The sequence below is a fragment of the Dasypus novemcinctus genome, chromosome 21, assembly GCF_030445035.2.
Source record: "Dasypus novemcinctus isolate mDasNov1 chromosome 21, mDasNov1.1.hap2, whole genome shotgun sequence".
NCBI classification, from domain to species: domain Eukaryota; kingdom Metazoa; phylum Chordata; class Mammalia; order Cingulata; family Dasypodidae; genus Dasypus; species Dasypus novemcinctus.
The window spans coordinates 24,506,769-24,525,302 of NC_080693.1; the positions used below are offsets into that span (position 1 = coordinate 24,506,769).

Here is an 18,534-nt window from a genome sequence, read left to right on the forward strand (position 1 = left end):
GCCTTCCATATAAAAGATAAACAAAATAGGATAAAAGGAAACCAGGAGCAATAGACACAAGCAGAAGTAAAGTGGGGAAAAAGAAGAAAGAAAAAAAAGGCTTTAATAATATCTTCAGAGAAATTTTTTAAAAATACATCCATGAGGGAGTGAATGTGGCTTAAGCAGTTTGGCACTGCCTCCCACATGGAAGGTCCCGGGTTTGATTCCTGGCCCCCGGAGGGAGACCGGCAGACACAGTGAGCAGACAATGAGCAGACAGACAAGGGAGCCAGCTCAGGGGGAAATAATCCATGAAACGAGAACAGGAAATGTAAAATAGAAACAAGAAAAAGAGCTTTTTTTTTCCTTTTGTAAATGGAGTTTGCATTAAAAACATTCAATTGAAGGGTATAACCATAAAATTGAGAAAATCTCCCAAAAAAGGAGAACAAAAGACAGATTTCCCAAATAGGACATTAAAAGTAAAAAAAAATGAGAGGGGAAAAAAAACAAAAGTCCAACCTCCAAATGACAGGTATTTCAGAAAAAAAAGAACAAAGAAAATAAAGAGGAAGAAATTATTTTAAAAATAATAACTCAAGAATACTTCCCAGAATTGAATAAGTATACAAATTGAAAGGGTCCCCCACCACTGGATGGAACGTGAGAGAGTCTGGGCTATGATGTGGACCTTTGACTATGGGGTGCAGTGATGCTCAGAGATGAACTTACCAGGTGCAATGGATGTGTCATGATGATGGGAGAGAGTGTTGCTGTGGGGGGAGTGGGGGGCGGGGGCGGTGGGGTTGAATGGGACCTCATATTTTTCATAATGTAATTTTTAAAAATAAATAAATAATTAAAAAAAAAAAAAAGAAAGGGTCCCCCAAGTATAGCACAATGAATGAAAAAACACCCACACAAAGCACATCCTTGTGAAATTTCAGAGTCCCAGAGATAAAGAGAAAATGCTAAAAATTTCCGTAGAGTTTAGACCAGGTCACATACAAAGGATCAGGAATAAGAATGACATGGAATTTCTAAAAAAAGTTTGAAGACAATGGAGCATTGCCTTTAAAAATTGGAGGGAGTCAGCGATATGGACATAAAAACTAAGCAAATGAGAAATTGAGGCAGTTACTGACTCTGGGGAAAACAAAAAGTTGCCTAAGAAAGTAAACATCATAATAATATGCTAAACAGCTCAGAAAATAATATTTACATGGTTATAACAATGGAAACATGAATATTGATTAAACCAAAATGAGTGATACAACTTATTAGGAAGATGGGGGGAGCAAAAATATAAGTCCTATAATATAGGGCTGTGGGAGTGCTGTGGTATTACTTTTTTTTTTTAAGGAGGTACCAGGGACTGAACCTGGGACCTCATACATGGGAGGCAGGTGCTCAACCAGTGAGCTACATCCACTCCCTATAAGTATTACTTTTAATAAATAATAAGAGAAATTAAAAAAAATAAAGAAATAGCAACAAATGCACTTTATTTGGAAATAGAAACAACTGAAAGAATAAAAAATACTTGTTTCTAGTAGAGAGTACTTGGAAGTAGGGAGGATAGGACAAGAAATTGCTATTTTTTCACGAAGAGTTTTGTGTTGCTTTTAAAAACAGATTTTTTTAAAAATGGTATTTCAGGGACAGATGCAGGACATTGTATATCTTGCCATAAGCCACTGGATGGACTGGGGGAGAGTGTGAACTACAACGTAAACTATGGTCCATGCCATTTGGCAGTGCTCCAGGGTATATTCACCAAATGCAATGAATGGGCCTTACTAATGAAAGGGGATGTTGATGGGGGGAGGAGGTTGAGGAGTGGGGTATATGGGAACCTTTTATGTTTTTTAATGTAACATTTTGTGTGATCTATTTATCTTTTTAAAAAAAGACAATTAAAAAGAAAGAAAGAAACAAACAAACAAAAACCTATTAAATTTAAAATAAATAAATTGATGTCACTTTTCTTAGGAGAAGCTGAACAAATGAATCAAAGCTGTAAATATATGTGTGGTAATTTGGAACTGTATGTACCCCAGAAAAACATGTTCTTAAATTTAATCCATTCCTGTGGGTGTGAACCCACTGCAAGCAGGACCTTCTGATGAGGTTACTTCAGCTAAGATGTGGCCCACCTCAATCAGAAGGGTCCTAATCCTATTACTAGAGTCCTTTATAAGCAGAATGAGATTTAGGCAAAGAGAAAGCCATGGGAAGCAAGAAGCTAAAATTCAGCAGAACCTGGAAGAGAACCGAGAGGTCATGAGCGGCCGCCACGTGCATCGTCACGTGACAGAGGAACCCAGCACCAGGAATTGCCAGCAGCCAGCCCCAGAACGCCAGTGCTCAGGGAGAAAGCATCGCCTCGATGATGCCTTGATTTGGACTTTTTCCTGGCCTCAAAACCATGAGTCATTAAGCTCCACTGTTTCAGCCAACTTATTACCTGGTATTTGCTTGAGTCGCCAAGGAAACTAAAACTACAGGTAAAACCTTTCGCCCAGCAATTCAATTCCTCAGAATTTATCCTAAGGAAATAATAGTATGTAAAGATGTGTGTGCAATAATGTTTACTGCAGCAGTGTTTATTATTTATAACAATAAATTAGGAACAACCAAAACGCCCATCAATACAAGGTTGGTTTAATAAATCATGGCACATCCACACAATGGAATACTATCCAGCTGTTAAGGACAGGGTAGATGTTTGTGAATTAGCATGATTTGGCATTCAAGAGGTATTATTACTTTAAAAAAATTACAGTAAAGAGTTTTTTTCTTTTTTTCTTTTAGTAAATAGAGTTTGATATAAGAATATTTGTTTAAAAAGTCTAGAAGTCTATATGCCGAAGTGTTAGTTTTCTCTGAAGATGGGGTTATATGAAGACATTCACTTTTTCTCTATTGCTTTAATTTTGATAACTATTCTATATTACCAGAAAAAAAGTCTAGTTCCATTTAGAAAATTAAAGAAGAGTAAGCCTTGAAGAATACAGTCTTAGAGTTTACAAAACACTATCACAATCATTGCCCTGCAAAAGTATCACAAAAATCCCGTAAAATAGAGACATTTTGCCATTTGTAGAAGAGAAAACAAGTTCAGAGGAGACCGAACTCGCCCATAACTGAATGAAACAAGGAGCCAGGACCTAATCACAAGCCCCTAACTTGGTCAGTCCAGCACGACGTCAATACATCACACTGAACTTCCTCAGGCAGCACCAGATAAACCTGTCTGAACCCAGAAACGTGTGACCTGGGCAGTCAGCAAACAGAAAACCAAAGGAAGGTGATCAGAATCTTAGGGGGATCTGGGCAAACAGGTGGTTTCAGGAAGCCACCACATAAAAATGCTTCCACATAAAAACGCTTCCGTCACCTCCACAGGGTTATAACCAACGACACTGGGCAAAAGCTGACCCCCACCACACTGACAGAGCAGGGCCTCAGACCCCCAGGAGCCCCCACCTGCCAAATCTGGTGTCTCTCTCAGGCAGGCCCTGCCCCGGCCCAGACCTTCTCCAATCAGATCCCCACTCTCCACCGTCCCAGCGTACCTGCTTCTGAGTGTCAGACTTCCGCCGATCAGATCCACAGCAGGCCGCGGGGACCCACGCCAAACCAACCGAAACAAAGAAGTCAACAGGAAGAGTGAGAATTGCCGCCTGACAAGAGGCGCAAGGACAGGAAGTGGGTTCGGGCCTGCCGTCTAGCAGTGAGGCAACCCTTCCAGCCTCATTGCTCAGCTGGAGTTGAGCAAGACTTCAGGGCTTGGGAGGAAAAAAACAAAAATCAAACCCTACCTCCTTAGCCAGCCTTCACGGTCCCGCATTTCCACCGCAGGTGTGAAACCCACTGGTCTTCCAGACAAATGCTCTGCTCCTCACCCCGCTTTCCTACCTCTGTCCCTGTGCTTGGAGGGAAAAGCGAAGACTGACACTTGTTAAGAGGTAAGGGACTGCCAACACAAGGAGACCAGCACAGGACACGGCATACACATAACATGGTGCATATGACCATGAACTTAAAATAAAACAGACTCCACCTGCCACTTGTAGTGACCAGAACTCGAGCAAGTTGCTTTTCATCTTTGAGTCCCATTTTCCCCATCCATAAAGTAGAGATACCAGTACTGACCTCACAGCCTTGCTTTAGCGTTTAAACGAGATCATGTAATTGGCTTGGTCCAAGCCCAATTAGTCCCTTTGAGCTGGTGCTAATGGTTGTCCTTCCTTCTTCCTCCCTTTCCATATCCAAGCCACGTCTTTTTCTGATCAGATCACCGTGGCCTGAAGGTGACCCCGAACATCTCCTGCCCCTACATGGCTGTAGAGTCCATCCGTCGATCAGTCTCACCACAAGGAAGAAGCACCACTGCGAAGAACTGCTGCTGCGTCCTTCAGTGATCATTATTTTCCCAGTGTAATATGCTCTCTGAGCAGAAGAGCTACATGGGTTTGTCTCTCCGTCCCCAGGAGAGCCCAGCAGAGCGCTGGAAGTTACTCCATAGGTATTCGTGGACTTCAGAGATGCAAAGGAAACCTCACCCCTGTTTCAAGCATGCAGGTTCACTCGAGGACCTGGGCTGAGGACTCCACTGCAGGGGGGCAGAGGTTTTGCCGGCTATGACAAAGCTTACAGCAGGGTAGGGCCAGGGCAACTCTTAGCTCCCACAAGCTCCTCCCCAAATCCCCCATACACCAGACAAAGTTTGTGAAATGCGGGAGTGTGCTGAAAGCCCCAGCTGGATTTGCCTGGAAGCCCTGCTCCCACCCACCTCACCCATCTCCCGCGGGAAACCTGCCCCGCCTGCAGACTGCTTGACTCCCCCTCAGAACCTCAGAAGTAGCCTTGAGGTTTGCCATCTGCTGATGGGAGACCCGCCCTCCTCCTTGCCCTCTCTCTTCACCTCCCTGACCCCCTTCTTCTCAAATGATGGAAATCCTGAGAGCTGAGATGGCATCTTCTAAAAGACAGCCCCTGAGAGCTGAGATGGCATCTTCTAAAAGACAGCCCCTGCACTTTCCCTCCCTCCCAATTACCATCCCCACCAGAGCTGCCTGCCCAACTCCCTATTTCTCTCGGCGTGCTCCAACCTTACAGAGCTTATGATGTGCCAGGCACGATGCTAAGTGTTTTACCAACAATATCTTGCTTGAATCCTCAAATAACTCTAAGAGTTAATTGCTCTTATTATTCTCATTGTACCGATGAGGAAACTGAGACCCCAAGAGGTCGCATAACCTGCCCAAGGTCACATAGTCAGTGGACTCACTGCCTAACTTGTACCGCCGACATTTCAGCGAGGTTTTGCTTGGTCTGGGAAGCTGTAAGCTAGTTGAGGGCAGAGCCTGGCTTTGTTTTCAGGCCACCTCCCATGTTACTCAGAGCACAGGTCCTTGCACAATCAGCCCGTTCAAATGTTAGAGTGCTGAACGTCAGCCGTTGCCAGGGAGCTTGTTAGAAACACAGAACCTCAGGCCCCACCCCAACCCTACTGAATCAGAATCTGCATTTTCATAAGAACTCTAGGTGATGGGTTTGCTCATCAATATTTGAGATCACACTGCTCTAAAATGAATTGAGGGGTGGCACCCACAGGCAGAGCAAGTACTCAAAAAAACCTGCAGCTCTCGGTCTTGGGGATTCTGTCTCTGGAAGAAACACGGAGCCAAAAAGTTAGGGTTCCCTCAGTTCCCATGCCCTAGGTCAGGAATTCTTAACCTTTTTGTTCCACGGACCCCTTTGCCAGTCAGGTGAAAACCACAGACCCCTTCTCAGAATGTAACAGCAGATAGTTTCATGACACTCAACATCAGCATGTCTTTAAATTACATTTTAAGATTATTCAAAATTATGTTTAACAACTTTCCCATAATTTTAATACCTGACAACCTAACATGGTTCAATATCTGTTCAGTCATTTTTGTCAAACACTGAGAAATTTGAGCTTTCTCGCAGCATCATAAAACCATCTTTGCCATCCTTACCAAGCTTTTGACAGGTAGTTATCCACTGCACCCGGAATGCGCTACATCAAAATAAAAATCATGCTAAGTCCACACTATACTGTGTATTACTTAATAAATATATCACACCCACACAAACACATCCCCACAAGTATAATGTGGCCTCTTTTTTTTAAAGATTTATTTATTTATTTCTCTCCCACCCGCCTGCCCACCCCCCCACCCACCCCCCGTTGTCTGTTCTCTGTGTCTATTTTTGCTGCGTCTTCTTCTTTGTCTGCTTCTGTTGTTGTCAGCGGCACGGGAATCTGTGTTTCTTTTTGTTGCATCATCTTGTGTCAGCTCTCCGTGTGGGTGGCACCATTCTTAGGCAGGCTGCACTTTCTTTCGCGCTGGGCGGCTCTCCTTATGGGGCGCACTCCTTGTGGGGCGCACTCCTTGTGCGTGGGACTACCCTATGCGGGGGACACCCCTGTGTGGCAGGGCACTCCTTGCGGGCATCAGCACTATGCATGGGCCAGCTCCACACGGGTCAAGGAGGCCCTGGGTTTGAACCGCGGACCTCCCATGTGGTAGACGGACACCCTAACCACTGGACCAAGTCTGCTTCCCAATGTGGCTTTTTTTTAAATTTTCAATTCAAGCCCATGGGCCCCCTGAAATCGTTCCACAGTCCCCTGGTTAAGAACCCCTGTCCTAGGTGCTCAAGCGAGGTCTTTCTTGGTCTTGGGACGTCTTTCATAGAATTGGGACGTCTTTAGAGTGCCCCCTACTGGTCGCGATTAGGTATGCATCATCCATCTCTGCTCCAGGCACCCCTTCCAGAGATCTCTGCAGCAGGCTGAGCCTTTTCTAAGGGCTTCCTTTGGTTCTTTCCAGCCTGGTTTATTTCTGCTCTTTCTTTGGACTTCAACATTCACCATTTCTGTTACTGGTTCAGATAATTCCTTACTCTCTAGATGACGATAATGCAACCCCCAAACATGCATAGGCCCTTGATATTTCCTCTTAATTCCACTGGAGTCATTAGGCATTTGTTGAGCTCCTGCTGGGAGCAAAGCCTGCAACTTCATCAGAGCAATCCCCTTCCAACTAGCACCAAAGCAAGTGGTCAGTAAACAAACCAGGCCCACAGAGCAGTGTTCCAACTAAGGGGAGAGACATGAATAAAGGTTTAAAACTACAAAAAAGATTTTACAACATTCACCAGGACATATTTCTATTTATCTATGTTGATATCCATCTCAGATCAATGAGGCAAGAAAAGCACCCAAGTAGGAAACTGGGCAAAAGAAACATAAACAAATTCATAGCAAGAGAAATACAAATAGCTGAAGACATTTCAAACTCATCTATAATCAAACAATTGTTAATTTTAAACTAAAACAATAAAAGGTGTTATTTTTCACTTGTCATTCGTTTATTCATTTTTCATTCATGTATTCATTCGTTTGCCCAATAAACAAAGCCAAATACTGTTGTAGGAGCTGGGGGTGCCACATTGAAAAAGCAGACAAGTCTTCATGGAACTGACCTTCTAATTGGGGAGAATAAACAAGTAATCAACTAAGATCAGTTAGACTGAGATAAGTGCAAGGAAGGAAATAAACAGGGTGACGTTTTAATGGTTGAAGCTTGTGATCACAAAGGCCTCTCTGGGACCTATCTCACTCCCTGTACAAGAATCAACACAAAATGGATCAAAGACCTAAATATCAAAGGCAGGACCATAAAACTACTAGAAGAAAATGTAAGGAAACATCTTCAAGATCTTGTAGTAGGCGGTGGTTTCTTGGATCTTACACCCAAAGGATGCAACAACAAAAGAAAAAATATATAAATGGGACCTCCCCAAGATTAAACACTTTTGCACCTCACAGGACTTTGTCAAAAGGATAAAAAGGCAGCCCACTCAGTGGGAGAAAATATTCGGAAATCACACATCCAATAAGTAGTGTTTAATATCCAGGATGTATGAAGAAATGTTACAACTCAACAATAAAAAGACAAATGACCCAAATTGAAAATGGGCAAAAGACTTGAATACACATTTGTCCAAAGAAGAAATATAGGGAAGCAGATTTGGGCCAATGAATAGGGTGTCTTCCTACCACATAGGAGGTCCAACGTTCAAACCCAGGGCCTCCTGGCCCATGTGATGAACTGGCCCACGCACAGTGCTGATGCTGGCAAGGAGTGCCATGCCATGCAGGGGTGTCCCCCACATAGGGGGACCCCACGCACAAGGAGTGCGTGCCATAAGGAGAGCCGCCCAGTGCGATAAAAGTTCAGCCTGCCCAGGAGTGGTGCCGCACACACGGAGAGCTGACACAACAAGATGAGGCAACAAAAAAGAGACACAGATTCTGGGTGCCGCTGACAAGAATAGAAGTGGACACAGAAGAACACACAGTGAATGGACAGAGAGAACAGACATCTGGGGGCGGGGGGAGAGGAAAGAGAGAGAAATAAATAAAAAATAGATCTTTAAAAAAAGAAGAAATACAAATAGAAAAAAACACATGAAGAAATGCTTAACATCACTAATGATTAGGGAAATGCAAATCAAAATTACAATGAGGTATCATTTCACACCTATCAGAATGGCCACTTTTAAAAAGACAGAACTACAAGTGCTTGAGAGGGTGTGGAGAGATAGGAACACTTATTCACTGTTGGTGGGAATGCAGAATGGTACAGCCACTGTGGAGGACTGTTTGGCAGTTCCTAAAGAAGATGAATACAGATTTGCCACTACTGGGTATATACCCAGAAGAACTGAGCAGTGACAAAAACAGACATCTGTGCACCGATGCTCATAGAGACTTTATTCACGATTGTCAAAAATTGGAAACAACCCAGGTGCCCATCAACGGATGAATGGATAAACAAACTGTGGACTATTCACACGATGGAATATTATGCGGCTGTAAGAAGAAATAAAGTCATAAAGCATGTGACAACATGGATGAACCTGGAGGACATCATGTTGAGGGAAGCAAGCCAGACACAAAAGGCCAAATACTGTATGGTTGCATTACTATGAACCTGATATATTGTGTGGTTCAAAAAAAAATTTATATGTATCCAGTATATTTAAATGAGAAATGTATGTTTTTATTCAACTATGTTTTCTTTTTAGTTTTTTTTTTTTTTTTTTGGTAAGTACATCTTTGGGCACCTCTGCACCTCATATACATTGGTTCACATCATGGCCCATACTCTCCTCTATTCCATCAAGTGGGCCCTGTGAGGATTTACAATGTCCGGTGATTACCTCTGAAGCACCATCCAGGGCAGCTCCATGTCCCAAAGATGCCTCCACCTCTCATCTCTTCCTGCCTTTCCCCATACCCTTTGTCCATTATGTCCACTTTTCCCAATCCAATGCCACCTCTTCTATGTGGACATTGGATTGGTTGTGTCCATTGCACCTCTATGTCAAGAGGAGGGTCAGATTCCACCTGGATGCTGGATGCAATCCTCCCATTTTCAGTTGTAATCACTCTAGGCTCCATGGTGTGGTGGTTGTCCTTCTTCAACTCCATCTTAGCTGAGTGTGGTAAGTCCAATAAATCAGTCTTTTTAGTTTTAATGTTTATATTTTCAATTACTAAATATACAAAATAAAGTTTAAAATAAATAAATAAATAAAAGGCCTCTCTGATGAGGATTCAGCCATATGAAGATCTGAAAAGCGGTCCAGTTGGTCACTAGAAAGGAAGGAGGCCTGAGCCACTAATGCAAATTAAAATTGTTTTTTAAGATTTATTTTTCATTTATTTCTCTTCCCTTCCTCCCCCTCCCCATTGTCTGCTCTCTGTGTCCATTTGCTGTGTGTTCTTCTGTGTCTCCTTTTATTCTTGTCAGCAGCACCAGGAATCTGTATCTCTTCTTTTTGTTGCATATTCTTGCTGCATCAGCTCTCGGTATGTGCAGGACCACTCCTGGGCAGGCTGCACTTTTCTCGCGCTGGGCAGCTCTACTTATGGGGTGCACTCCTTGCACGTGGGGCTCCCCTACACGGGGGACACCCCTGCATGGCACGGCACTCCTTGCACGCATCAGCACTGCACATGGGCCAGCTCACCACATGGGCCAGGAGGCCCTGGGTTTGAACCCTGGACCACCCATGTGGTAAGTGGATACTCTATCAGTTGAGCCAAATCCGCTTCCCACAATGCAAATCAATAAAGAGATAGATGTGAGAGGAGGTAAGAGAGGTGGGCAGAGGAAGATCGTGGGCCTGAATTGGGTTCTAAGTGCAATAGGAGGTCACCAAAAGATTTTTTAAAAGATTTATTTATCTCTCTCTACCCCCTCATTGTTTGTACTTATTGTGTCTTCTTTCATTTCTTTTAGGAGGCATCAGGAGCCAAACCCAGGACCTCTGATATGGGAGGCCCCTAATCCCTTACGCCACCTCCATTCCCTGCTTTGTTGTGTTTCTCATTAGGTTTTTCTTCTTGTGTCTCTTATGGCTTCATCTTGTTGCATCAGCTTGCTGTGCCTGCCCATCATGTCTGCTCACGGTTCTACTTGTCCTTCTTAGGAGGCACCGGGAAACTCTGCTCCCTGCTCTGTGGTGTCTCTTGTTATGTTTTTCTTCTTGTGTCTCTTGTTGCATCAGTTGCTGCACTTGCCCATCACACCAGCTTGCTGTCTTCTTTAGGAGGCACTGGGAACTGAACCAGGGACCTCCCTTGTGGTAGCTGGGAGCTCAATTGTTTGAGCCACAACTGCTTCCCTAGTAGTCTTTAATGTAGATAATTCACAATCATAACAAATTCATCAAGGCCACTCATAGTACACAATTCCCAAAGGAAAAAACTAAGGGAACTCATGGGTAATTTTCAGCTTCATTGTAAAGTCCAATATCAAAAGGATAGTTACCTTCTTTAAACCGGATATAAGAAGCACACGATAGTTGCCTAGTTTGTCACTTTTCCAACTACTTCAACGATTCCAGAGATTTCTTCATCAAGAGGCCCTATCAACTCAATGGTTCCATTTTTTCTTTCTCCAAGTGAAAGAATAACATTTTTCCAGTGACATGAATCATTTGCAGACTCCCTACAAAGGATAAAGGTTGGTTGGTGAGCTGAGCAAGTATCCTGGCATTGATAAATCACTTTGGCAGCTCCATCACATCCTCCATGATTGCAGCTCAAGACTTAGAGCTGGCAGGAAACTGGCAGATAACTGAATCTACCTCCATTTTTGAAGACTATTTTTGCTCTGTATAAAATTCTAGATTAACAGTTATTTCCTTTAGGCCTTTAAATATCACAACATATTTCCTTGACTTTTTTTTTCTAACAGTCTGTATTCTTTTATTTTAAAGACATATACAGGAATTCACATGTTGTATTAGTCAGCCAAAGGGGTGCTGATATAAAATACCAGAAATTGGTTGGTTTTTATAAAGGGTATTTATTTGGGGTAGGAGCTTAAAGATACCAGGCCTTATAGCATAAGTTACTTCTCTCACCAAAGTCTGTTTTCATGTGTTGGAGCAACATGGCTGCTGATGGCTGCAAGGGTTCAGGCTTCCTGGCTTCCTCCCTTCCAGGGTCTTGCTTCTCTCTGGGTTCAAGGTTCCTTTCTTCCTAGGGCTTGCTTCTTCCTGGGCTCAGGTTTCCTCTCTTCCTGGGGCTGGCTTCTCTTTCCTCTGGGAGCTTACTTCCCAGGGCTCCAGCTTAAGGCTTCAGCATCAAACTCCAACAACAAAACTCCCAACATCGAAAACCCTCAACTCTGTCCTTTGCCATGCCTTTTATCTGTAATGCCCTAATGATGAGGCCCAATCAAAGCTCAAATGATAATTTAATCATGCCCAGGTACAGAACAGATTACAAACATAATCCAATATCTCTTTTTGGGATTCAAAACTATATCAAACTGCTACACATGTATATGTATGTTATATGCACATATATTCATAAGTATATGTAACATATACACATATATCACATAATGTGTGTAATATATCCATATATCACATACCCATGCACTACACATTCACATGTACTGTATATATATGTAGGTATGCACATATTCACACATATTTATATATTTGCATATATTCACATACACCACACATACATTACTCTTGACTTCTTTTGTGTCCTGGTTTCCATCATTTATGTTGTTCCTGTAAAGGTAATGTGTCTTTTTTCTCAGCTGTATTTTAAGAATTCCCTTTGTCTTTGGTTTTAAGGAATTTTACTGTGAAGATGCCAACGTGTGGATTTTTTTGTATTCATATTTCTTGGGATTTGCAGAGATTCTCAAATCTGTGGTTTGATGTCTTTCATTAATATTCTTAGTAACTCTTTAGCCACTGCTTCTGACACAGTCTCTCATTCTTCTTTACTTAAGTGACTCCTATTAAGTGGGTTCAGAACTTCAGACCATGTTCCATATGTTCTTATCCTTTTTTTTTGGTATTTTCCACCCTTTTTCCCATGCTTCAGACAATATTTTCTACTGACCTATCTTCCAGTGTACCAATCCTTCTTCTGTTGCATCTAATCTTCTGTTAAACCCTTGTATAGCATGTTTTGTTTCAGTAATTGTATTTTTCAGTGCTAGATTATCCATTTAATACTCCATATATTTTGAAAAATAGATTTTAGCTCTCCATCTATTTTCTTGACTGAATTCAACACAGTAACTTGGAGTCCATGTATGATAATACCATTATCTTTTTCTCCTTTGAGTCTGTTTCTATTGCCTATTTATTTTTTCCTCTTGGTTTATGTTCTTTTGGTCTTGTTTCCCAGACTATCTGCTAATTTTCATTAAATGTCTGTGTTTTAGTTTGCTAAAGGCTGCCAAGGCAGTATACCAGAAATGGATTGGCTTTTACAATGGGGATTTACTAATTGATAAGCTTCCAGTTCCGAGGCTGAGAAAAATGTACAAATCAAGGCATCAGGCAATACTGTTCTCCCCAAAGGCCTGCTGAGGGTAATCCTGGATTTTTCTGTCATATGGGAAGGTGCATGGCACCAACTGCAGGTCTCTGCCTTCTCCTCCAGGCTCCATTGCTTTCAGTTTCTGGCTGCTCCTTCTGTGACTTTCTCTCTCCTAGATTCCACTGATGTCAGTTTCTTGCTCTCATGGTTTTCTCTCTCAGCTTCTGTGGGTTCTTCTCTGAGGTCCTGAGTCTTTTCTCTCTCATGAGTTCCACTGACTTCAGCTTCCGGCTTCCTCCAGCTTTCTCTCTGCTCCTGTGGCTTTCTCTGGGTTTCACTCTCTCTCCATATTCATCCCATTTACAAAGGACTCCAGTACGAGGATTAAGACCCACCCTGGGCTACCCCTTACTGAAGTAATTTAATCAAATGACCATTAGCCGAATCTAACCAAAAGGTCCCACCTGCAGTAGGCTCACACTCACAAAAACGAATTAATTTAAGAACATAATTTTCTGGAGTACATAAAATTTCAAACTACCACAGTTGGACACTGGGTAGAATGAAAAATTGTAGGGAATTTTTATATTATTTCTCCAGGAAAAAATTTGTAAATTTCAAGCATTTAGGATAGAGTAGGATAATTTTTTGGAGGTTTTTTAAAAAAGATTTACTTATTTATTATTTATTTATCTCCCCTTCTCCGTCCCCCCCTCCCCAGTTGTCTGCTTTCTGTGTCCATTTTGCTATGTGTTCTTCTTTTGTCCACTTCTATTCTTGTCAGCGGCACAGGGAATCTGCATCTCTTTTTGTTGCATCATCTTGCTGCATCAGCTCTCCATGTGTGCAGCGCCACTCTGGGGCAGGCTGCACTTTTTTTGTACTAGGTGGCTGTCCTTATGGGGTGCACTCCTTGCGTGTGGGCTCCCCTACTTGGGAAACACTTCTGTATGGCACGGCACTCCTTGCGTGCATCAGCACTGCGCATGGGCCAGCTCCACGCAGGTCAAGGAGGCCCTGGTGAACCCTAGGCCTCCCGTGTGGTAGACAGACGCTCTATCCATTGAGCCAAATCCACTTCCCAGGGTAGGATAATTTTGATCCAATCAGAAATTGAGATGTTATAGATTGGGTTTCAGGCTTTGTATTGACTGGCTTATTTCTGTACTGTCCTTACATCTAGAGCACAGCCTTTCAACAGTCTCAACTGAGACCCCAGGGTGTTCATCAGATCCTTCTTTCTTTTCAGGCCATGAATTCCAATTTTCAAATTCCCAACATCTTCAGAGTAGAAAAGCCTATACTTAGCATTGCAGTAGCTTCCTGCTTTTTCTCTGACCTCCACATAGCTAACGATTTGCAAATTCCTTGAGGGAAAAACTGCATTGGGATGTGGGGCTTAATTCTCTGCTATACCCTTCTTCTCAGGATCTTTCTTGGCTCCTTAAGTTCTATCTGCCTTGGACTCCAATTGCTGAGCCCTGTGATACTGCCAAACGCTTTAGGCCGCCATTTTCTGCTCAGCCTCAATGGCTCCCAAGCAAATCAGCAAACTCTTTGAGGGTAAAAAACAATGGAAAAGATCCCCCCTTACCTCAAACTGTTGGGTTTTTTAAATATATTTTTAAATTTTTATTTATTTATTTTTCTCTAGGATCCTTGTTACCTAAGGATCCCACATTGCCCACTTTGGCTGTGATGCCTTGAAACACTACCCTCTGCAGGATTGCTAGCCTGGTGCCAGTCACTTTGTCATGTCCAGAAGCAAAAGTCAACTAACGTACATTTTTAAGAAGATAACTCTGACTGTTCTGTAAAAAACAGACTATGGGAGTGGGGAAGGAGAGAAGAGTGGAAGCAGGAAGGGAATTTAAAAGGCTATTGGGGAGCTGGTAGAGCGCAGTGTTGGAGCACTGGTTTCCCACATTCAAGGTCCAGGATTCAATCCCTGGCTCTAGTACCTTAAAAAAAAAAAAAATCCCAACAGCCTATTGGGAGCAGATGTGACTCAAACAGTTGAGCACCTGTATCTCACATGGGAGGTCCCAGGTTTGGATCTGGTGCCTCCTGAAAAAACAAAAAAAACAACAAGCAAAACAAATGAAAAAACCAACTCAGGGAAGCCAATGTGGCTCCGTAGTTAAGCACCAGCTTCCCACATATGAGGTCCTGGGTTCAATCCCTGGCCCCCGGTATATAAAAAACAAAAACAAAACAAAACAAAACAAAACAACTATTGCAGCATTCCAAACAATTTGCTAATGATGACTTGGATTAGGATATTTACAGTGATAATACAGAAGTAGAAGATTTTCAGAAAAAGAAACTTGACAATCTTTATCAAAAGTCTTTAAAATTATATTACACTTTGACCTATCCACTCCATTTCTAATAATTTATTTTAAGGATATAACGACTTTGCCATAAATACACTTAGTGCAGAATTTTTTAATATGAGGAAAATTGGAAACAACTAAATATCGACCAACAGGAGAGTAATTAAAAAAATGACTGCATCCATTACAAATGAGGTATATAAGAATGTTTATTGTGATCACAAGGTAACAATTGGAAAATAAATCAGGATATAAAAGAGTTTACACAATGGGATCACAATTCTGTTAAAAATAACTGGGGGAGCAAATGTAGCTCAAGTGGTCGAGTACCTGCTTCCCATGTACGAGGTCCCAGGTTTGATCCCTGGTACCTCCTAAAAACAAAACAAACAAAAAAATTAAAAACCTAACTCTCACTGGGGAGTGGATGCAGCTCAGTGGTTGAGCACCTGCTTCTCATGTATGAGGGTTTAATCCCTGGTACCTCCTAAAAATAATACAAATTATGTATTATGGTTAATATACACTATATAATTATTTTAATATAACCCTATATATATAAGCTGGGAGAACAAGCATTAACGATGTTATCTGTAGTGGTGTGGAGCTTATGTTTTTCTTTTGTGTGTATGCATGTGTGTCCTTATGAATTTCCCACACTTTTTTCCAAGAGTAATTCTATTTGTATCATCAGAAAAAAAAAATATGTGAATTTTTTTCCTTCCTGACCCTGCCTCACCTGTCTCAGCTGTCATCTCCTGTTCTGGGATGAAGAGTGACAATTCAGTAGATCCTCCATCAGAGGTACCCAGCTTACTTCCGGCAGGTGCTTCTCTTGTGCTGCCTCCACCCCCCCAGGGAATGGGAAGGGACTCCCCTCCCCCACACCATGGCCCTGAACACAAATCTCCTTATCCTCTTGCTTTAACTTCCCTTGTCCCACCCACCCCAAAACATGTCTCCCTTGGGAGCTGGACCTTCTAAAGGCTCGAGCATTTGACTGCAGGGGCAGGGAATCTGAGGGGAGGGAGAGCACGTGGATGAGGTGAATTAGAGGAAGGCAGCCCCACCAGTGCTCGGGGCTGGGCACCGGCGTGGGACACTCATCACTCAGGCCCGTCCCCACACACCAGGGCCACACCCCTTCTCTGCCTCATCCTGGAGCCTGCACCCGTGGGCCTCTGTCCTTCCTTGCCAGCTTCATCCTCGAATCCAATCTAGTTTTTTTTCTCTGTAGCTTCCCAACCAGAGGCTTTTCAGCTCAAAGTATTCAAATCTGGCCTTGAGTTCAGTCATGGAAAGCCCTCAAGTCACCTCTTTTCGACTCTGGGAGCCCAACCCTCTGCCTGTCCCCCAAGCCACAATTCTTCACTCGTACATCCCAAATCAGCGCGTCCCAAAGTCGTATGCGTGACAATTTTGGGTGGTGCACAGTGAATCTTTTTTTACATCTTCTGTAATAATTTTACTATTTATTAAAAATGTAATCGGAACATTGAACCTGTGATTTCACAGGTCTAGATGCTGAGGATAAGGCTAGCATAGATATTTTAAGTTTAAAATATGGCTCCATTTTTTTAAATTAAGAAAATAATTTTACATGTGATTCTTAGCTGTGGCAATAACGACAAAGGCAAGCCACTAGAATAGGATTCTCTCCAGTGACTCCTTCCTTCGTCAAAATCTCCAGATTCCACAAGTGCCTCTTCTTCCCCACTCCATCTTCCCTCCATTCCCATGCTCAACTCAGGGAGAACCTGCCCAAGACAACGCTTTTTCACAGACAATATTAGCATACACTGCCTAAAGTATGGCTCAGAGGCAGTGATGGCTTCATTCTCCTGTCTTTAGCCAGACAGAAGTTTCTTAGTCCATTATGATTTTGAGGTAGGACTTTTATTGTGGATTCCAAAGGAGTTTAGACTAGGAGGTAGAATCACTGTGTGGCCTAAACTTCCCCTGCACCCCACCTCGGGTCCACCATACATGAGCTGGGCTTGACAAACTAGACTTATTCATTTAACAAACACTGATTGAGCTCTAATAATATCAGACCCCTGTGCTAGAGTCTGTAGGAATGGATTAGACTGGATCCCTTCCTTCAAGATCTTAAAAGATGGGGAAAAGATGCTAGAAGGGAGGTGAGGAGGCATCCCAGCCAGGGAAAAAAAAATAACAAAAAAATCACAGAGGTCCAAAAATCTGAGGACTTCCCGGGACCTGAATGGACAGGCACAGCTGTGGCCTTTTGGCATTACATTAAAAAAGACCTAGGGGAAGGGGTTTCAGCTGAGGGTCTGGGAAAGGCAGTGAAAGGGGAAACGGACTTGGTCCAGTGGTTAGGGCGTCCATCTACCACATGGGAGCTCCGCGGTTCAAACCCCGGGCCTCCTGACCCATGTGGGACTGGCCCATGCGCCATGCTGATGTGCGCAAGGAGTGCCCTGCCACGCAGGGGTGTCCCCCACGTAGTGGAACCCCATGCGCAAGGAGTGCACCCCATAAGGAGAGCTGCCCAGCACGAAGGAAAGTGCAGCCTGCCCAGGAATGGTGCCATACACATGGAGAATTGACACAACAAGATGATGCAACAGGGAAACGGACTTTGGCCCAGTGGTTAGGGCGTCCGTCTACCATATGGGAGGTCCGCGGTTCATACCCCGGGCCTCCTTGACCCGTGTGGAGCTGGCCCATGCGCAGTGCTGATGCGCGCAAGGAGTGCCGTGCCACGCAAGGGTGTCCCCCGCGTGGGGGAGCCCCACGCGCAAGGAGTGCGCCCATGAGGAGAGCCGCCCAGCGCGAAAGAAAGTGCAGCCTGCCCAGGAATGGCGCCGCCCACACTTCCCATGCCGCTAACGACAACAGAAGCAGACAAAGAAACAAGACGCAGCAAATAGACACAGAGAACAGACAACCGGGGGAGGGGGGGGAATTAAATAAATAAATAAATCTTTAAAAAAAAAAAAGATGATGCAACAAAAAGAAACTCAGATTCCCGTGCCGCTGACAACAACAGAAGCAGACAAAGAAACAAGATGCAGCAAAATAGACACAGAGAGCAGAAAACCGGGGTGGGGGGCAAGAGGAGAGAAATAAATAAATAAATCTTAAAAAAAAAAAAAAGGCAGTGAAAGGCCTCCTGTGCTGGCTGGAGAGAGTAGGCTTTGCCCTCAGGGTGGTGAGGAACCATTGAAGTCTTTGGAGGGGTGGAGAGAGGTGGAGAGATCTGTGAGGACACTGTGTCTGCTGTGCAGTTTGGGCAGAGTATAAGAGTGCCAGTTAAGGGGGCTGCGGGCTGAGCTGGGA

The 18,534-nt window shown here is 43.4% G+C and overlaps 1 protein-coding gene across 1 annotated transcript in view; it reads right to left on the bottom strand.

Moving 5' to 3' along the window:
• Positions 1-3,638, bottom strand: part of NDEL1 (nudE neurodevelopment protein 1 like 1) — a 59,826-nt gene extending 56,188 nt beyond the window's left edge. The window contains exon 1 of the mRNA XM_058283504.2: positions 3,561-3,638. The gene's annotated coding sequence lies outside the window, so the exon portion shown is untranslated. The remainder of the gene's footprint in view (positions 1-3,560) is intronic.
• Positions 3,639-18,534: the final 14,896 nt, after the last annotated feature.